This window comes from Panicum virgatum, chromosome 8K (genome assembly GCF_016808335.1).
Source record: "Panicum virgatum strain AP13 chromosome 8K, P.virgatum_v5, whole genome shotgun sequence".
Lineage (NCBI taxonomy): Eukaryota > Viridiplantae > Streptophyta > Magnoliopsida > Poales > Poaceae > Panicum > Panicum virgatum.
In genome coordinates, this window is record NC_053143.1 from 7,568,638 (window position 1) to 7,591,446 (window position 22,809).

The 22,809-nt window shown below is 40.8% G+C and overlaps 1 pseudogene; it reads left to right on the top strand.

Annotated features, from left to right (window-relative positions):
* Positions 1 to 389: 389 nt before the first annotated feature.
* LOC120643783 lies at positions 390 to 7,474 on the top strand (annotated as a pseudogene).
* Positions 7,475 to 22,809: the final 15,335 nt, after the last annotated feature.

The window sequence follows — 22,809 nt, forward strand, 5'->3', positions numbered from 1 at the left end:
CCGTTGAATATTCATAAATCCGACGATGTAAATCCTTCTTTTTTGGGAATTTCTATACCCACTTGGTGACCGTGGTGGCTTATTTTAATACTCTCTTATTAATATAATAGACTCTTTTCTATGTTGTTGAAAATTAATATTAGAACCTATGTAACATTCTTAATGAGTTAATAAACTGAGTTTGTGCTCATGGAAGTGACTAAGCTTTGTTTATTAAAATATAGTTTGCCATTACACCATAACATAGGTCTAGTTTACAAAAAATGATGTGATATTTTGCATATGGCTTATATTAATAGTCAGAACAATTCCTAACCTAGAGATGGAATTTAGTATTTGAATCACTATTGGTCTAGTATGTTGTTTTAATTCTAAATTTATGTATGATAAGCACACAAATGAATTTTGTTAGAAATATGTTTGTTAGGGATCAATAAGCCAACTAATGATGTCACTAGAGTTGCTAATGGTGATAAGACACAATCATTCGGATGCTCACAAATGGGTGTCATTCCACCCCTTTGACATGTATATACATGTTGTCACAACTCTGATCAATACAAGGAATGATTCACTTTTGTGATTTGTCTCCCTTTACAATCTTGCTCATTACTTCCAATATTTTAGCAGCATGCTCTTTGAGTGATTGGTGTGAGAACAAAGCAATTCGGTCAGAGTTGGATAAGTTTGACTTAGGATAAAATAAATGTGACATTAAAAAAATGGAGGGAGTAACTGATTACCACTCACGTTATTGCAGGATTCTGAAGAAAATCCATACATCTAGATATCAAGTAGGCCACTCAAGGCTGCAGTTTTTATACTCACCATTCAGAGGCTGAACTTTCACTTCGGTTGGATCTTGCTGATGGAACAGAAAGAATATCTGAAGTCCTGATAGTTGGAGGAGATCCTTCAGGTACTTCCTGTATCAAAAATGAATTTGCTAAAATTTGCTGGCTGTCTAATTAATTTATGTCTTACTTGTATTTGTGTAGGCATATAATCAAGCTCTGAATTTGCACAAGGTTGCTCACCATGGAGACTATCACAGTTGGACAGCTTCACTTTCTTCTAATTATTTGCAGTGCACATGCTGTCCTTGGCTCCTTTAATGGCAATGAGACAGATCGGCTATCATTGGTTGAATTCAAGAAGGCAATCACTCGTGATCCACAGCAAGTCATGTTGTCTTGTTGTCTTGGAACACTTCTGCAATTGGGAAGGGGTCTTGTGTCGTGTGAAGAATCCACATCGTGTCACTTCCCTTAACCTCAGTGGTCGTGGCTTAGTAGGGAACATTTCTCCATCAATAGGAAATCTAACATTCTTAAGATATCTATTACTTCCAAACAATGGGTTCATGGGACAAATCCCTCCACCTCTAGGTCATTTGCGTCACATCCGGCATATCTACTTGAGTAATAACACACTCCAAGGGGAGATACCTGAGTTTGCAAACTGTTCTAATCTCAAGGTGCTATGGCTGAATGGCAATCAGTTTGTGGGACAAATGCCTACATATGCTAATTTGCCTCCTGTCCTTGAGAAATTGGAGATTTCCGGTAATAATCTTACTGGAATAATTCCACCTTCCATTTCTAATATTACAGCATTAATTGGACTCAATATCGGGAGTAATAATATTGATGGAGAAATCCCAAGTGAAATTGGGAAGTTTCCAATGCTACAAGTCTTTCTCTCTTCGGGGAATAAGCTATCAGGAAGGTTTCAACCAGCCATCCTTAATTTATCTTCTCTTGTAAGACTCTATCTTGCCTCCAATTATCTTAATGGAGAGTTGCCGTCCGATCTTGGTACTTCATTACCCAATCTACAAAAGTTCGGTTTATATAACAACCTCTTTAAAGGGCATTTCCCAATTTCATTGGCAAATGCGTCTAAGCTATTCTTGCTCGACATGTCAAAGAATAATTTCACTGGGGTGGTCCCTAGTTCTATTGGCAAACTGAAGGAACTGTCCTGGTTAAATCTTGAATACAATCAATTCCTTGCACACGACAAGCAAGACTGGGATTTCATGTATAGCCTTTTCAATTGCACTAAGTTACAAACATTGTCATTAGATGCGAATCGGCTTGAATGAAAGATACCAATTTCTTTTGGCAACAGCTGTGTGGCTTCAATACATGCTTCTTGGAAGGAACAAAATATCAGGGGGTTTTCCTACTGGTATAGAAAACCTTGGCAGCTTGATAGCTCTTGGAATGCAGGAAAATCAGTTTGCAGGTCCCATTCCAGAAGGGCTAGGAACCCTAAACAAATTGCAAAGATTATCTTTATCCAACAATATCTTTACAGGGAGTATTCCTTCCTCCCTCTCAAACTTATCTCAACTGGGACAACTCTTGCTGGACTCTAACAAGTTGGATGGAGAGATCCCCCCAAGTCTGGGAAACCTCAAAGTCCTTGAAATACTGGAAATTTCCAGCAACAATCTTCACGGTAGCATACCAAAGGAGATTTTCAGCATGCCTACAACAATACAAATCGGGTTATCTCCCAATAGCCTAAGTGGACCACTTCCTCTTGAAATAGGCAAAGCCGTGCAACTACAATATCTGCATCTTTCAACAAATAACCTGTCCAGCACTATCCCTGACACATTGGGCAATTGTGAAAGTTTGGAAGACATTGAGTTGGATCAGAATTTTTTTGCTGGCAGCATTCCAGCATCATTAGGTAACATACGCAACTTGAAAGTACTCAATATGTCTCGCAATCAATTATCAGGATCTATACCAAAGTCTTTTGGTGATCTGTAAGTTCTTGAGCAACTAGATTTGTCTTTCAACCATATTGAGGGTAAAGTCCCAGAAAATGGTATATTCAGAAACGCAACTGCTATACATATCGATGGAAATAAGTGGTATTGTGGTGGGCCAGAACTGCTACACCTACCAGCATGTTCTATTACACATACAAGTGCTGCAACTAAGAAAAAAGGATTGATAGTGCTAAAATTAGTGATCCCACTAGCCAGCACGGTGTCACTTGTTGCGGTCATTACAGTTCTCTCGCTATTGTACAAGAAAAGAGAAAAGAGAAAATTTATGACCATCCCTTCTTTTGGTAGGAGTTTTCCCAAGGTCTCCTATAGTGTTCTTGCCAGAGCGACTGATGGGTTCTCAGCATCCAATTTAATTGGCAGTGGAAAATATAGTTCTGTATACAAAGGTGAGTGTTTTCAAGATGGAAATGTGGTTGCTATCAAGGTTTTCAACCTACACAAAAGAGGAGCACAAAAGAGCTTTATAGCAGAATGCAGTGCTCTGAAAAATTTGAGGCACCACAATCTAGTTCCTATCCTTACTGCATGCTCAAGTATTGATTCTGAAGGAAATGATTTCAAAGCTCTAATATACGAATTCATGCCAAGGGGGCACTTACACAAAGTGCTATATTCAAATGGAGGTGATGAGAAATCTTCAAATTTAAACCACATTACGCTAGGTGAAAGATTAAGCATTGTCGTGGATGTAGCAGATGCATTGGAGTATCTCCACCATAATAACCAGGGGAGTATGGTTCATTGTGATTTGAAACCAAGCAACATTCTTCTGGATGAGAACATGACGGCTCATGTTGGAGACTTTGGACTTGCCACTACAGCACAGTAGGTATTAGGAGGCGTTCTGCTAATGGCATTATTGAGAAATGCCTTAATAAGCCGTTTTTGCTGAAACGCCTTAGTTTAGCGAGCAGTCCATGGCGTTTTAGAGAAAACGCCTCTAAATCTAGTTGTTTATGAGGCGAAACTGCATAATGCCGTAATAATTAAATCTTTTGAGGGCATTTCTATAAAATGACATGTTAAAACAGAGCCGCGTCCTCCCTCCCGTTGTCCCTCCCGTGAAGGCAAACGAACCAGAAAAAAAATCCCTCAAAAAAAAGCAAAACAAGGGCGCTAGGGTTGGGGAGCTCGATCCCCAACCAAGCCGCCCTTGGATCCTCCGCCTAGCCGCCGCAGGATCCTCTGCCCAGCCCCCGTCGGGATTCTCCGCCCAGCCACCGTCGGGATCGTCGCTGCCGCTCAGCCCTCATCCTCACGGTGCTCCTTCTCGTCCACCGCCACGAGCTCGCCGTACCCGACGCGATCGATCTGCGCTTCCTCACCCATATCACTGAATTGCTCCCTCCCTAGTCGGTTCCATCACTGAATTGCTCCCCTTCCTAGTCGATTCCATTGGCTCCAATTTGATCACGACGATTTGATTAAACTAGCTCCTCATGGAATTAAAGTCCACTTAGTCTGATTAGTTTCAGAAGTGTTTGATCTGTTGGTTACAGCTATGGACAAGGGGTGGATGAGAGCACCTAGGTAATATGAGTCACACAATGCTTGTCAAATTGAAAGTTAATTAATAGCTCCATCTATGGCTTACTGTTTGCAATATATACTAGATCCACAGATGAGTACCGGGAAGGAGTTAAAAAATTCATAGAATTTGCTTTTGCCAAATCAATAGGATCGTTTGCCCATGTAGGATTTGCAGAAATGCATATTGGTTTGGGAAACAAGAAATATTGGATCATTTGGTTTCTGATGGGTTCATGGCTAGCTATACATCATGGATTCATCATGGGAGGGCCTATGGTCATCCAGTTGTTGCCTCAAACTCACGATGCGAAGATGACAATTCTAGCAGTGATAAAATAGATCAGATGCTCTTGGAGGCATTTGGGATATTTGGGATGTATGACACTCATGCTCTGCGGGAGGATGAGGGATTGAAGGATGAGTTAGATATTGATGCTGAAACTTACTATAAGCTAGTCAATGATGCCAGTAAAGAGTTATATCCGGGCTGCAAGTTCTCAAATCTTCAGTTTCTTATGAGGTTCCTTAACATAAAGAATATTGGGGGGGGGGGTTGTCAGCGATAATTGTTTGATGAACTTCTTTCATTAATTAAGGATGCGTTTCCAAATGGTGTAGCCTTGCCTAAGAATTTCCATGATGCTAAGAAATTTGTGAAGGCCATTGGTGTTTCTTATGAGTGCATCGACGCTTGCCCAAATGATTGCATACTGTTTAGGAAACAATATGCAGATGCTACATCATGTCCTGTATGTCATGCGAGTATGGGATAAAAGAAGTGAACTTCAACCATTTACTTAATAGTGGATCCATCGTCTTTCATGAGCCATTTATCCTAGCAACACAAGCTACCCAAGTTTATTATGTGCAAAATCCTACAGAGAAGGACTGGCATGCTGTGGTTGATTCTCCTCCAAGGGACTTCTTTGATATGGAGGCTACAAAATATCACTTGCCTATTGAAAATGATGTTGCTGCAATGCTTAATCTTGACGGGGAGGATACAAACTGGACTAGGAAAATAGATGGAATTATAGCTGATAATCCTCCAAGGTTAAAGTATTTGACTGAATTACTATATAAGTTTACTAATATATGACTTTGTTGTATAACTTCTCAAGTTTGATAATATATAACTTTGAATCAACTTTGCAGAAGGATGAGCCGAAAAAGAACAAGAGGCAACGGAGAAAGGTTTGAGGATGACTATGAGAGATTGAGGGGACCAAGGAAGTTTTCAAACGCAGTTGGAAGATGCATTCAATGGCCACGAAAGAATGTAAGATTTGTAGGAATTACTATTTCTTTGCAAAGTTTATGCATAATAGAAGCTTTATGTGAAACTTTTTTTGATCATATTGTAGGTTGAGCCACTCCATGATGGTAGTGCCGATGGGCCAACTCCAAAGGTACGGTATACCATATCTATACTAATACAAGTATGATCAATTTGATTATTACTGAATTTGAGGTGTCTAGACCTTGTTAATGATTCAACCAATGAAACCTGATTTATACTTAAACTTCAGGTATTTGTCAATGGAGCAAGCAAGGAAAATTCTAGCAAGAGAAGGAAGGTGAAAAATAGCAGCTCAATCACCTCGCCTGCAATCTGCACATAACAACTCTGGTGTTGACACCAAGATAAGTAAGTCAGAATCTGAACTGAACTTGCTTGAGCCTCTATGTATTCCCACAGAAACAACTTTGCACTCACAAATTGTTTAGACTAATTCTGTTTTGTAATCTGGTGCAGGAACATCTTTGGTTGTCCTACTCATCAATGTTAAGCCTCCATTGATTCATCGCCTCTACCGTTGTTGTTAATCTATTATGCAAAAACTTGTGAATCTGCCACTTAGCTTAGAACATGAGCATGACAAATGTGAAGATTCTTTTATGTCTAAATAAATTTGGTTGTACTCTGAGTTGTTGGACATCCAAGAGTGTTGTTTCCAGCCGTGGAGTTCATTATGCAATTAAAGACTGAAATGATATTTCTGTTATGAGTAACAGTATGTGTGTGATACTGTGATGTATATGGGTTGTGAAGTTGAATGGTGTGGCATTTTTTTGAAAACGCCTCCTAAAGGCCTTTTAGGTATTTTAAAAAGAGGCCAGATAATATATTCCTAGGTGTTTTCAAAGTTGCCTAATAATGCACAACAAGGCATTTAATAAATGCCTCCAAAAGCCTTGAGGCGTTAATGAAAGTGCCTCCATATATGACTTTGGAAGGCGTTTTTTTTGAAAATGCCTTGTATGACATTCCCCTTCACTGAATACTGTAGCATTTTTAAAGTGCCGTCTAATGTCTTTTGAAGCGTTTTTTGATCCTACAGAGGCGTTTTAAAATGCCTTGTATTAGCATCTCTCCTGTAGTGTGCAAGGTTCAAAGTTGACCCAACGGCATTATCTCTTGGTGATTCAAACTCAACCTCTTCAATTGCAATAAAAGGAACCGTTGGATATGTTGCACCTGGTAATGACAATTTTTATCTCATCTATTCTTGCTTCATTTCCTGTTGACATTTGTTTGATCATGTACATGTGAATTGAGACTCTAGTTGTCTGCCATCTACAGAATATGCAGGGGGTTGCGAAGTGTCGACCGCAGCAGATGTTTACAGCTTCGGAGTTGTTCTCCTCGAAATATTCATTCGAAAGAGGCCAACGGATGACATGTTCAAGGACGGACTGAGTATTGTAAGTTTTACAGAGATGAACTTCCCTGACAGGGTATTGGAGATTGTTGATCCTCAGCTGCTACAAGAATTGATCCTTGGTCAAGAAACTCAAACAGCCATAGATAAAAAAGATGTTCAGTGTCTGACTTCTGTGCTAAACATTGGGCTGTGTTGCACAAAGACATCCCCGAGTGAACGCATCAGCATGCAGGAAGTGGCTGCAAAGCTGCATGGTATCAAGGATGCGTATCTCAGGGTAAACTGAAGAAACGTATGGTTCAGCAATTTTAATTTAGTAAACTCTGAATAAGATGCTGAAGACCTATCAATACAATTCACACATAATGTGTGTACTGTATTGTCAAATGCTATATCCAAAATCCTTGGGATATATGCAAGTGGTTGTTTGAATTTGCAAGCTTTGTAAGATAGTATATGTACTTGTCCATGATACAAATACTCAAGATTCTGCAGTAAATTATTAGTGTCAGTATGTAGTCTGCAAGCTGATAAAAGAGAAAGAACTCAAGCATATGTTTGCTAGTTTGCACTTTCGAATGTCAGTATGTACACGTCGAACCAAATGATCGCTGCGATGATTTTGACAAAGTGCAGCAGAGTATACTGCATCGGTTAAACCAACACTCGGTTACCGGTTAAACCGATGGCAGCGTCGGTGCATTGGATGAAGCATGGCTGAGTCAAGAGAAGAAACGTCAGTAGGACCGGTTGAACCGACGGTCAAGATCCAAGCGTCGGTGCATTGACTTTGGCATTGTCCAGAGAGCATGTCAAGCAGCCAGGTGAAAGCTTTCAGCACCGGTTAAACCGACAGTCAAAGAAAAAGCGTCGGTGCATTGACCTTTGTATTGCCCAGAGAACATGTTGAGCGCCAGAAGCAAAGTCATCAGAACCGGTTAAACTGACGGTGTCCACGTCAGCTGCAGGCCCATGTCAGAAGCTCAGCGGCTATCTCAGAGCTTAGAGAGACCGGTTGAACCGACATTCTAGCACCGGAAGAACCGACGCCTACGCAGAAAAATACCCAACGGCTACAAACGGCTACTTCAAGTTTGTGGGCTATATATATACCATCCCCCGGCCATTTGAAGTGGGCTGGAGTTTCTAGAAGCCTCATACACATCCAAGAACACCTCCAAGCCATCCAAGTGCAAATAGATCAAATCCTTAGGTTTAGCACAAGCTTTGTGAATGTTAGTGCTAGGATTAGCTCCTAAGAGAGTGAGAGCAAGGTGTTGTGTCTTGTGCTGTGGTTCTAGAGTGAACCAATGTTGTATCTCGGTGCGCCGGCCCCTTGGAGCAATTGGTGGCACGCCGGCACGTCAACGACCCTCCGGCTTGGAGTGGAGTGGCGTCGACAACTTTGTGCGGGGGACATGGAGACCCCATTCTTTTGTGGGCAAGCTCCTTAGTGGAAAGCGGGATTAAAGTGACTGTGATTGTGTTTACGGAAGAGACTTGATTGCCGGAAGCAGTACTCTTCGTGAGTGCTTTAACAACGTGAATTTAGGGGCATCTTTGTGGCAATCCAAACCACGGGATAAATTCTCGTGTCGAGAGTTTGCTTTCTCTCATCCCTCCTTTAAGCTTCCGCATTTATTTTTGCAACTTGAGTGCTTTTACTTTCTTAGTATAGTTTCTTGCTAGGATTGGCTATAGGTTGCAAAACTCTTTTGGGATGAGGGTTTTACACTAGACGGATCATGGTTGCACATTTAGATAGCTTGTTTTAGTTTAAGTTTTGTGCAAACTAGTTGGAGCCATATGTTAAGATTTTTAAGTTGCCTAATTCACCTCCTCCCCCTCTTAGACTAGAGCACCCGATCACTTTCACCAACGAAGTAATGAGCGTGAATATAATCTATCTGCCGGCTGCCGCTGCCACCGATCAACACCGCCATCCACCAGATTCGACGAGGACCGGCCGGAGTGTAGTTTCTCTAATGCGCCGATGAACAGCTCACCATCAAAATAGAATAGATGGGATTAGAATAGGTGACCGTGGAAATTTGCATTACTTAATGAATCGGTTACCTTTCTGAACCTTTGTGTAGATCTGATGGAAGTTTCTTCCAAGTATGTAGACCTTCAGAGTGACTCAACCCATTTGCTGCTGTGGTTGTTGATTGTGCATTTTGTGCTAGACCAAACACCAGTGAATTTGCATTTGGCAATCCATTTCCTGGTTCTTAGTGGCCCCTTTCAGGTTTGGCTTTAGGGAAACTCAAACCGCTAATTGGCATGATGGCTGTTGTTCCAGTGGTAGCTCTGCTACACTACTCTGAATTCAAGCTTAACTGAAAATGAGGCCTTGGTGGCATCCTTGATGCCTGCACCTCAAGTTAAATTCAGTTGATAGAATTCGTTTCATCACGTTGAACCTTCAATTCGAATCATGGTTATCTTCTTCAACAGGTTTAGATTCAGAGGACAATGAACAGTCAAGTGCTGACCTTCAGTTCGAGGGCTAGTGTCGTCCGAAGCAAAATTTCAATATTAGCTTCCAATTTTCTGATTTCGATGTATTTCAGTCCAAGAGAAGACAAACCAACATAAAAGCTTATCAGCACCGGACCACACAATTTGCTTGTATACCAATGGTCATGCATATTTTTCCTTTTTTTATTGTCAGATCAATTGTTTTTATAATTGTCATGCACCAGTTTTTTCCTTTTTTATTCCCTTTTTTTAATTTATTTGCACCTTTTTCTTATTTATTTTCCTATTTTTATTATTTATTTGCATAATTTTTAATTTCCACATTTTTTCTTATTTATTTGCGCATTTGTCCTGATTTATTTCCTTTTTAGATTTAACTCCATCTTTCTAAAATGTATTTCTGTCTTTTTTATTTATTGCTTTTTTATGTACCTCCTCAACTCCCCACTCACGGTCACCATCGCCCGCCCACAGTCGGTCCGTCGCCCCCACGGTCATGCATTAGAAAGCAGAAGCCCAAAACATTCTATTTCCACCTCTGTTAGCTTCCGTTAGGTCTCCATCCGTTCAAAATAGCACACAGTTAAAAGAAAGTTGGCGTGATGACACACAGGTGCGTCTCAACATTTTAGTGGCACACACGTAACTACCAACTTTCATAATTACATAAGGTATTCCTAAGGTAAAAGACTCCCTCTCATTCTCATGTACTGTATCGTGCCGTCCATGCCGGACCTTGCTTGGTACGGTCATTGGCAAAAGTGGATTGGAGTAACCTGGATATATAGAAAAGAAAACAGTCTAAATTACTTTCTTCAACTATAGCCAAAGTCTGAATAAGCCCCTAAGGCTGGTCGCAGTGGGTACGAGAAGCCATACGCTTACTGGTACTGGAGTATCGATTTGCCATAAAAGCGGCAGTGGCGGGGGACTGTAAACGGTACTCTATCTTCCTGTTTCTCTGCCCGTGCGGTACTCCCCACGTAGTATGGACGGCACATTGTCTCCGTCTGTCCCAACCACTCTGCTTTCACGCCGCGGCTCAGAACGGAAGGAGGAGCCACCGTCCACCATCTCCGCCGCTGGACCTCCGCGGCAGCCGCCATGGCTGCCCCGGATGGGGTGGAGGGAGCAGGGGAGCAGCTCGGTGCCATGCCACGATCGTGCATGGACCTCCATCGTCGCTACCTCGAAGCTGCCAGCCCACCTCGCTGTTGACGCCTACCAACGTCACCAGCGATGACGCCCGCAGACGCCAATTTAGGGTGGAAGTATTTAGGGTAGCATTTTACCCGGGAGTATACCGGGGTGTCATTTATATTTCCACAGGGAAGGCGGTGAATGAGAAGATATATAGATTAGTTGGTGAACTCTATCTAGATTGGATATTCTCATGCATAAACAGGGGTAAGATAATAACATGGTAGGAGGTAGTGTGACACACACACAAACTACCCTCTTGGATAAATAAAAAATAAAAGAAAGATAAAAGATGCTTTAGGCCGGGAGCAAGGTAGAAGTCAGAGCTCGAGTCAGCTGTGCTAGGCTAGCTATATCTACACTTTCTCATTGGTTAGCTCGTCAGAGATTAATCTACACAACAGGGAGATCGCTATCGAAGCAACGGGAGGAGCCCGTATACCCCGGCGACTCTATGTACCTCCTACCCCCCATACCGAACGTGGAGGATTACTCGGGCTCGAACATGGCTGTCACCACCTGCCGGCTATCTCTACAAACCGTGGGTATAGTTGACATCCAGCAACACTTAGCTAATCTAGACACCATGTCTACACTAATAAGGGATACTCTAGTGTCCCGCGCGGAGCCCCCACCCTCCGGATGGACAGACATCGCACTAGAGCAATCATACGAATACTGCAGCAGTTGATAGAGTTCTAAGAACAAAAGACTAACCATCTCCAGCACAGGGCGATCATACAATGCAAGCATGGAATGATAACGCAACCATATCAAGAAGCATATATCCGATAACTCAGATGATACTTCAAGCAGATATCAGTAACCATAGTCTAATTCTATTACAAACAACCGAATATTACAAGAGAGAGCTAGAGATGAACCCATACTAGAACTCTCGAGCAACTCCGGCGACTCGATGACTCCAAGCTAGACTTCTTCTAAACTCCACTAAGCCTAAAGATTATGCAAGGAATGCAAGCGAGGAGAGATGTGAGGTGTGTGGTGTGTGTGTAATCTCTACCCCCCTTATATTTATAACAGGGAGCCAAGGGGTGAAATCATCACAACCGACGTAGGGGACCAATGGGGAGACGCCACATGCCCTGGTTGAGGCAGTGGGGCCCACGGGCCAGGTCGGCCGACCAGGTAGGTCGGTCGGCCTGCCCGGGCCACCAACCGCCCCCAACTTCTTCTGGCAGGCTATCTTGGGCCTCCTTGTCTGATCCACGTTGGGGTTGGCCTGTCTTGACTTGTTTGAATTGTGTTCTTGCATCACTTTTGGTCCATCTGAGCCTGAATCGGTGATCTGATAATTTTTGTGATTTTATGTCGGGCCAAAGTATGCTTGTAACTTGCATATTAGCTTGAAAACACAACTTGCATATTCTAAAAGGTGAAGTGTGGTTTAGGGACTTTATTGGATAAGGATGCGTGTAAGAAATGCAAACTCTCATGATTTTCTGATCAAGTTGACACCTAGAAATGATCGTTAGTGAGCGTCAACACTCGCTCCGCCCGCTCTTCCCACCCGTTGATGAGGCTGAATCCTCGAGATCCGTGAGGGAGGGGGCGGGCGCTGCCAAGATCCGCGAGGGAGGGAGGTCCTGCTCCTGCTCGCTTCTACCGCTGTACCTCGCGCGCGCCGTGGCCGCCGCGCCCGACCGCTGTGGCCACTCCGCACGCCCACCGTGGCAGCTCCAACCGCCCGCTGCCGCCGCTTGGGGTGCCGCACGGACAGCCGCCACCCCGCGCCCGAAGGGGCCTCCGTCGCCGCCACCGCGTGCGGCCCTGCCGGCGTCCGCCCCGCCGCTCCGGCCGACGCGCGTCCGCCACGCCGCTCTGGCCGCGGCACGCCACTGTCCGCCCTGCCGCTCCTGGCCACCACGCGTTGTGCGTTCGCGCGGCCATGGGAGGGCCGCACCACAGCCGGAGGAGACAGCAGGTCGGGAGGAGAAAAAATGAGGGGAGGAGAAATAGGAAGGGAAAAAAGGGGAAAGAAAAAAAGAAAAGAAGAAGGAGAAAAAAAGAAAAAAGGGAAAATCAATTATTGGTTAATTAAAAAGCTATATTACTAAACTGATGTAAAAGGGAAAGAAAAGAAAACAGAAAAGAAAAAAATAGAGGAGGGGAGAATAAAGGAGATGATAGTTGTAAATGGTTTAATAAAATATGTGGTAGCTGGTATAGAGGATAATATAGAGTATGGATGAGCGCGGAAGAGCTGAGTATAGAGGAGAATATTGATCACTAGGATGGAATATTCTTTTTAGAGGATGAATTTAGAGCACGACGAGTGCGGATAGTCTAAACTATTATTTGGCTGATTTTACCCCCTCAAACTATGCCATTTGGTTTCAAATTACCCCTGATATAATTCGTCTTTTCATTTCTCCATGCATAGGTGGAGTTTTAAGTCAAAATTTTACAAGATAATAGTACACATCATAATGCATGTTAGAAAAAATATATCATAATTTTTTATTATTATTACAATAGGTTAGGATATTTAATAATAAATTAATCATTAGAGTTCAAAATTATATGAAAATTAATGGGAAAAAATTATGAAAATTTGTCTAAATATGCATTGACTTGCACGGCCACCCTGTAAAATTTGAAATTAAAATTTAACTTGTGTGTGGAGAAAAAAATAAATTATATTATGCAATAAAATAAACTAAATGATATAATTTAGGGGGCAAATTGAACCAATAAATTATAGTTTAGGAAGTTATTCAGACTTTGACTATAGTTGAGGAGAGTAAAATAAACTTTTTTCTATCGAAAAACCAGCTATGGACAACCTGACAAAGCTTGACTGACCATCGCTTGCATTGCGCATTCAGTACATTGATGAAGAAAACTATCGATAGGAATATGATATGACATGTGTGTGAATAATTATTGGTGCCCGTAACCACCGAACTTTTATATAATTCAAATTAAAAGAACTAGCTTTTTCATGAAAAAAAACTATTCTAGTAATAACTGTACAGAGAAGTTTGGTGCCTCAGTGGTGGCCCTTTGACCAATCTCAAAACTCTCTTATTTTTCTATTTTCTTGAATATCTTTTTCTTCTCATTTTTTTCTTTCCTTCCCATTCTATATTTTCATCCCGTCCTTCTCCCTCCTCCCCACCACCACCACCCACCTCCCACTCCACTGCCCTATCTCCCCTGCTGACCGCTTTCGGCCTCCCTGCTTCCGCTGCAGAGGGCGCCCGAACTCATTGCTCTCACCGCAGACCACCTCTGCCCCCGCCTTCCCTCTCATGTGACTGGCCGCCCTCATCTTCTGGTGCTAACTGCCTCCGGCCTTGCCCTGTGCTCCGCCATCGTCGGCCGTCCCCACCTCATCCTCTGCCGGCAACCATCTCCATCTCCACCTCATAGTGTCCTGACAAGGACAACAATGGTGATGACTCGGAGGAGTCAAACGGCGACGATTTTTTGTCTCCCCTCGACCGAACGGCTCCGATCCACAGTCACCAGGATTTAACAAGCTTCTTCAATGGAGCCGTTTGCAGCATAGGTGTTTAGGGCTCTAGGAGAAGCCGCTGAGGGAGCTGGAGCCACCAAGGACAAGAATGACACTTATTCATGCTCTACTTTATATTGATAATTAAGGTGCTACCGTGCTAGCTATAAAAGTAGGTTTGTTAACTACTCCCTCCTTCCCCGTTTATAAGGCATGGTGGAACATGACACGGTCTTCTAAACAACACTTTGACCATTTATTTATCATATATTATATCACTTTTGATTATAAACTTATAATCATTGTAAAATATATTTGATTATGAATCCAATCATATGAAATTTGCATTATAAAAATAAAAATTTAATAGTCAAATTATTGGTCAAAGATGACAAGGTTTGAATCTTGATATACGTGTATGCCTTATAAATAGAGAAGGAGGGAGTATGTCTCATGTCTACTGAAGCGTAGCGAGATGTATCTTATGTTATTTGTTATATTTTGACCCTTAATTACTCATTTATGAATTTGTGATGCTTATTAGATATTTAGATCTTGTAATATATATTTAGTATGAGTATCTGGTCGTACACGAACTTTGAATACATCTATATTGGTAAGAACAAAATTTTTAATATTTGGCATGAAGAAAACTAAAATGTGGCAGAAAGCAAACTTGCAGGGGCAATCAATGTCATCGGTTGTCCCTGAAAATGCATTTACAGTGACGGGTGAAAGGCAATAATCATTCTTGAAAATGCATTTATAGGGATAGGTGATGCCCCTAGCTATGCACGTGCACATAATTTTAAAATAAAATTACCGCGCTTTTAAAATCAAGTAACGAATCAAAATCCGATTACACAAATGTGTTTGTTTTAATAAAATCTTCAAAACAAGATCTCACACCACTATATTTCAATGTATACTTTTTAGGGGAGAAAATAGTTTTAGTGTATTCTAATTTGCTCATAATGTTTGCAAAAATTGCTTATGACTTTATAGAATGTTGCTTCACACACTTGAGTTTAGTTAATTGGATGTTGGTGTTCATATTGTGAAAATAGATTGTTTTGTGTGATTAGTGGATGAGGGTAAATAAATTTGTTGGGTAGGTGGATAGGTGAACGTTTATGCATGATCAATACTAGGTAACTTTAGTAGACCAGTTGAGCATTTTAACTAATACATTTGGTATTTGTCTATTGATCGAAACATATGCAAGTGGGGTCTTGTTTCGAAGGTCTGTTCAAAAGAAATACAGTTGTGTAATTAAAATTTAAATGTGGTGGATAGTTTAAGAACTTCAACATTTGCATGTGTTGATTGGTCTACAATGATAAAATTAAACACTGTGTAGGGTGGACAGCAAATTGAGCCTGCCGTGCTATAGCGCAAAGGCACGGCTGGCCGGAACAAAGTCATTACCTTCACAAATTTACAATGGTCTTTTTTCAGAAGCTGATGGTCTGCACAGACTAGCATAGATGAAATATTCAAGCCTGTAGCAGCTAGTAGCAATTTAAAAAGCATGAGTACTCCTTTGAAATCTGCTTTCTAGCTCCAGAGCTCTTTGTAGAGAGCTTCTTTATTGTAGGGCGACCACAATGTGCTTCAAAAGTAGTCCATAGGAATTAAAATACTTCAATCAATCTACCTAAATCATTGTGAAGGTGGTTCATAGCTAAATACACATCTAGACTGCCCATAAGAAATAAAATATCAATTTATAGATCTCACTTCTTGCTTGTCTCTTTCTCCATTCTTCTCTTTCTCCAAGTTATTATTTATTTTAGCTCTGAATATTATGGACTTTGCAATAGCTATAACCTATTAAACGAGCCCACCACTCAGCACTATTTGGCCTTAATACATCGGCGTTTTCAGACTTCCAGCGTGCCATGTCCATCTCTAGAAAAGTCCGGTCACATACATTGGCGTTTTTCAGACTTTCTGTGAGCGTGCCATGTCCATCCCTAGAAAAGTTCGACACCTTTGTCGAGTTAGGTCAGTCAAGTCCATTGGTGGCCTGACGTTTTCATCATCTAATGATAAGCGGTAACCCTCTCTGACTCCATACCATGGGCTAGCAGGTAGAAAATAGGAAAAAGCTGCTTTTGACTGGGTGTACTATATTGATTGGGGTTCCAGTTTATCCATTAGCATGTATTCCATCCGCTCGAAATAGGTTATTTGACTTTTTTAACCACCACTTCTTTCATTCAAAAATTTATACAAAATACTAATTTTTCTGTTATGATTTGTTTTATCAATATAAATTTTTTGAGAATAATTTTCTAAATAAAACGAGTGGTCAAATTTTATGTCTAAAAGATCAAACGACCTATAATCACGATGGAGTAGGTTATCTAGACACATGGATGCAATAAGTGACACGTAACACCTGCTTGTTTAGGTGTTTGATAACATCTTTAAGAAAAAAATTAAACTTTGCAATTGAGTCAAAATTGGGTCAAAAGGCGTCCTCGCGCCACTAGTCGCTGTCCTGGCACGGGCTTTATCCCCTCCCGACGCCCCCTGTTTCCCTTCCTCTCCCTTTCTTCCTCCTCCAGCTCGGTCTGAAACGAGCAGAGCCATTGCCGCGGCTCCGGCCATCACAAGGCCGCTGCACCTCGATTCCCTCCGCGGGAAGCAGCACCACTTCCCCCTCCGCCTTCCCCGTCCCCAAGCCGAGCTCCTCCCCATCTGATCGACCGGAATCGGCCCCGCCACCACCAGCGTCCATTGGAAGCACCGGCCGCCTGTCGATCCCTATTCTTCCGGCTCTTCCCCGCATGATTCCAGCCACGGTGAGGCCTCCCGCGACCCCCCCTGCTCCGCCGCCCCTCCCTGCCCTGCCTCGCGCGCGGGCGCTGCGCTGCCGCCGCCGCCGCCACGGCCGGACCTGGTCGCACACCGCCGTCCTGCAGCCGCGAGGGACCCCAAAACGGGTTTGCCTCGTCGCGCTGATGCTCATGATCCCCTCGTTCTTGCGCTTTCGCGTCCTTTCCATGCTCGTTCCCGGGCCTCGCCGCCGGGCGGAGCTGCTGCACGCTGCCGGCCATGGCCGGCCGGTTTTCCTTGTGCACATCGCCCACCATTGAGTTCTCCTTGTCCTTGTCGCGTAGGTCGTGTAGCTACCAGCTCCGACGCTGGTCGACTCACCAGCGGCAAGCTTATTTGTGATGTTTAGTTCCTTGCGAATTTTTAATGACTAGAAAAGATAGTTTAATATTTAATTATAAATTATTCCTAAACTAGCATGTTTTACCATAAATAAATGGTTTCTTTTGTATTTAAATCCTGAGAAAAATCATGTAAATACTATGCTAGTGTATTTACATCCTAGTCTCTGTTCATTACTCATTGGTGCTCTATGTTTGTACTCATTAAATTTATTTGATCCTAGCTATTATAGTTTAACTTGTTTCGACTTTGTAGATGTGGTTTCACACGTATGATCTTGAAATAAAAATTCTCCTGGGTTCTAATCAGTTTAGATTAGACTAGACTAGGACCAGTGGGTCGTTGGTTTAAACCATGATTTATGCATGCCTAAACACGGAAACAAATGCACTAAACCGTCATTCTATGATTTGACATTTTGTTTCGCATGTAATAGTTCTCTTGGCTACATCTAAGATTTGAGTGACGGTAGTAGGGATCGCATGTTTTTGCATGTACGATGCTGCATAGTTTTTGTAGCTATTATTAATGATATTTGATACGCAATATTTGGTGAATTTGTAATTTTTCTAACTTGAAATTTGATTATTTCTTAGTTATATTGACATATATAATTTATTTAGCTATTTTCCTTCCTAATTTGCTTTTAAATTTCTAGATTTTTTTAATTCAGAATTTATTCGATACAGATTCTTTAGTCAATTACTAATTTTCTTATATTTTCAATTTCAAATTTAGTTACTCACTAATTGTATTCAATATGGACTCTTTGGTGAAGATGTAGTTTTTCTTTTTTTTTATTCCAAATTTAGCTAATTCTATTCAATCGGGACTCTTTGATCATCTCCTAATTTCTTAAATTTTTTATTTGACAATTAGCTATATATTAATCATATTTGATACGCATTCTTGAGTTGATTTAGACCAAAATTCAATGTTGTAAATCCTTCTCTTTATTAGATTAATGTGCAAATTTATATACCGACTCGCCGAACGTGGTGATTTATTTTAACACTACTTTATTAATATTATAGGTTTTCCATGTTGAAAATTAATATTAGAAGCTATGTAAAATTTTTAATTAGTTAATAAACTAAGTTTGTGCTCATGGAAGTGATTAGGCTTTGTTTATTAAAGGGCCTACTGCGTTCTTGCTGCCGCCATCACCTCTCGGGCACCAATCGCCCAGACACGAGAGAAACTGAAAGGTTTGGCTCGATCTGGTTCGGGGAGAAAAGATAAGGGACAAGAAGTATGTTTGTCTTTCTGCAAGGCTTTTGTTAGTTTTTAACTGTTTTATTCAGGACGTAGCTAACAGTATTAGAAATAGGGGTAACGGAGGCTTTGTTTTAAAACATAAAGGGTGAAAATGTAACGTGAAAGAAAGTGGGCTTTATCACAATTGGGGTTCGAACACAATAGTCCCTTTGTTACAATATAGTTTGCCATTGCACCATAACAGAGTTCTAATTTACAAAAAAAAAGGTGTGACATTTTTCATATGGCTTATATTAATTATCAGAACAATTCCTAACCTAAAGATGAAATTTAGTATTTGAATCACTACTGGTGTAGTATATGGTTTTAGTTCTAAATTTATGTATGATAAGCACACAAATAACTTTTGCTAGAAATATGGTTTTAGTTATCAATAAGCCAACTAATGACGTCACTAGAGTTGCTAATGGCGATGAGACACAATCATTCGGATGCTCGCAAATGGGTGTCATTCCACCCCTTTGATATGTACATACATGTAATCACAGCACTGATCAATACAAGGAATGATTTACTTTTGTGATTTGTGGCCGTTTACAATCTCGCTCATTACTTCCAATACGTCAGCAGCATGCTCTTTGAGTGATGATTCGTGCGAGAACAAAGCAATTCGGTCGGAGTTAGATAAATTTGATTTAGGACAAAATAAATGTGACATTAAAAAAATGGAGGGAGTAACTGATTATTACTCACGTTATTGCAGGATTCTGAAGAAAATCCATACATCTAGATATATATCAAGTAGGTCAGTCAAGGCTGCAGTTTTTATATTCACCATTCAGAGGCTGAACTTTCACTTCTGTTGGATCTTGCTGATGGAACAGAAAGAATAATTGAAGTCCTGATAGTTGGAGGAGATCCTTCAGGTACTTCCTGTATCAAAAATGAATTTGCTAAAATTTACTGGCTGTCTAATTAATTTATGTCTCATTTGCATTTATCTAGGCCGGGTCAAGTTTTTTTTTATAATCAAGCTCTGAATTTGCGCTAGGTTGCTCGCCATGGAGACTATCACAGTCGGACAGTTTCTCTTTCCTCTAATTATTTGCAGTGCACATGTTGTCCTTGGCTCCTTTAATGGCAATGAGACTGATCGGCTATCATTGGTTGAATTCAAGAAGGCAATCACTCGTGATCCACAGCAAGTCATGTTGTCCTGGAATGACAGCACTCACTTCTGCAATTGGGAAGGGGTCTTGTGCCGTGTGAAGAATCCACATCGTGTCACTTCCCTTAACCTCAGTGGTCGTGGTTTAGTAGGGAATATTTCTCCATCAGTAGGAAATCTAACTTTCTTAAGATATCTATTACTTCCAAACAATGGGTTCATGGGACAAATCCCTCCACCTCTAGGTCATTTGCGTCGCATCCGGTATATCCACTTAAGTAATAACACACTCCAAGGGGACATACCTAATTTTGCAAACTGTTCTAGTCTCGAGGTGATATGGCTGAATGGCAATCGCCTCGTGGGACAAATGCCTACATATGCTAATTTGCCTCCTATCCTTGAGGAACTGCAGATTTTCAATAATAATCTTACTGGAACAATTCCACCTTCCATTTCTAATATTACGGCATTAATTCGACTCAATATCGGGAGTAATAATATTTATGGAGAAATCCCAAGTGAAATTGGGAAGTTTCCAATGCTACAAGTCTTTCACTCTTCGTTGAATAAGCTATCAGGAAGGTTTCAACCAGCCATCCTAAATTTATCTTCTCTTGTAAAACTCAATCTTGCCTCCAATTATCTTAATGGAGAGCTTCCATCCAATCTTGGTAGTTCATTACCCAATTTACAAATGTTTGGTTTATATAACAACCTCTTTAAAGGGCATTTCCCAATTTCATTGGTAAATGCGTCTAAGCTGTTCTTCCTCGACATGTCAAAGAATAATTTCACTAGGGTGGTCCCTAGTTCTATTGGCAAACTGAAGGAACTGTCCTGGTTAAATCTTGAATACAATCGATTCTATGCACATGACAAGCAAGACTGGGATTTCATGCATAGCCTATTCAATTGCACAAAGTTACAAAAGTTGTCATTAGGGGCGAATCAGCTTGAAGGAAAGATACCAATTTCTTTTGGCAACCTTTCTGTGTGGCTTCAGGAGTTGTTTCTTGGAAGAAACAAAATATTAGGGCTTTTTCCTACTAGTATAGAAAACCTTCGCAGCCTGACAGGTCTTGGATTGGAGGAAAATCAATTTACAGGTCCCATTCCGGAAGGGCTAGGAACCCTGAATAAATTGCAAGCATTATATTTATCCAACAATATCTTTACACGGAGTATTCCATCCTCCCTCTCAAACTTGTCTCGACTGGGACAACTCTTTCTGGACTCTAACAAGTTTGATGGAGAGATCCCCCCAAGCCTGGGAAACCTCAAAGTCCTCGAAATACTAGAAATGTCCACTAACAATCTTCATGGTAGCGTACCAAAGGAGATTTTCAACATACCTACAACCACTACTACAAAAATGTTGATTTGTCCCGGTTGGGAAACCGCTGTTGTCCCGGTTTCCCAACCGGGAACGCCAGTCCGGGACAAAAGGGGGTGCCCTTTTGTCCCGGGTGTGGCAACCGGGACAAAAGATGACCTTTTGTCCCGGTTGGTAACACCAACCGGGACAAAAGGTGCAGCCAGCGCCCACGTGGCTGGCGCACCCTTTTGTCCCGGTTGGTGTTACCAACCGGGACAAAATGTCTCTTTTTTTTCATGTTTTTCTTTTCTCAATTCTTTTTCTATTTCAATTATATTTTTGCATTTCAATAAAACTTATGTATTGGAATTCAGTGTGTATGATCTCCACTAATATATACATATATATATATATAGTTACTTATATAATATTTGTCCTAGATAGTTTTCATATATAAATTAATTCACTTATATATATATATATATATGTATACACATATCTATACTTGTGAATTACTTTACATATGAAAATGTCTAGGACCAATATTATATAAATATATATATACACATATATATTATTGGAGTGCTTATATATATAATACATACATACACCATCATATTTGCATAGGTATATTCGTTCTTAATTACATAGCAGAATTCGCTTTTTGGAAATTTAATACATACATACATACTCATAAATAGAAATTTAATACATAGACACACATATATATTTACATAGTTATATTCGTTCTTAATTACATATATACGCGTATATTGTCATATTTGCTGTGATTGTCAATATTAGATATTCCATCATAGTAGAATTCGCCTTTTGGATCGAGGACTTGCTCAACAATAAATCCGGAGAATTGTTCTTGAATCGCCATAATCTTTTCCTCCGGTATGAGTTTATCGCGCATCTCCCCGACCTATGGAAAAAGGGGATAATTAATTTCGACTAATTAAAATACGAGTTCAAATATTGACAAGTTTTTTTACTTACTTCCTCCTCCCAATCTGTCCAGCCCTTTGGAGGACCTACCAGACCATGGATGTTCTCGCATACATAGTATGCGCACAATACAGTGCCTGGTTTCTGCCTCATACACTTTAAGAGAGAAGAAATTATCAAGTATTTACATGAATATATAATAAAACTAATGAATCGTGCAATGAATCATCCAAGTGCGTACCGGAAAATCTGTCTTGACCTTCAATTCCTTGTCAAATTTGTCTGGATGATTTTTAGCGAATTCTTTCCAAACCCTGTGCATGATTAGAACAATTATAGTCAAGTAACAAATTGATTCAAATTATCGGTCATCGACGGAGTAGTGGTAGAATTACTTTTTCATCATGTTAAGAAGATTTTCGTATTGTTCTGGAGGTCTCCTCGATGAGTCCATAACCACGAGTAGGATCTTCTCGGGAATTATGACAATTAGGACAAAGTGTTCACTGCAAGATTATACGGAGGCAGTTCTTGGTAGTTAAGGTTTAAACAATTCGATTACAGAATAGAAAGAGTTAGACGGAAGGAATCACTCACGCAAAGTTGTAAGGAAACAATATCATTTGCTTGTTGTGATGAACGCTTATGTACTTGAACAAGTTTTGGAATAATCAAATAATGAATACATCATAATAGAAATTCTCTCTAATTCTATATTTCCTTCTCTATTTCTCTCGAAATTCTCTCTAATAATATATCCATAATTTGTTGCTAATAATATATCCAAAATTGAATTCT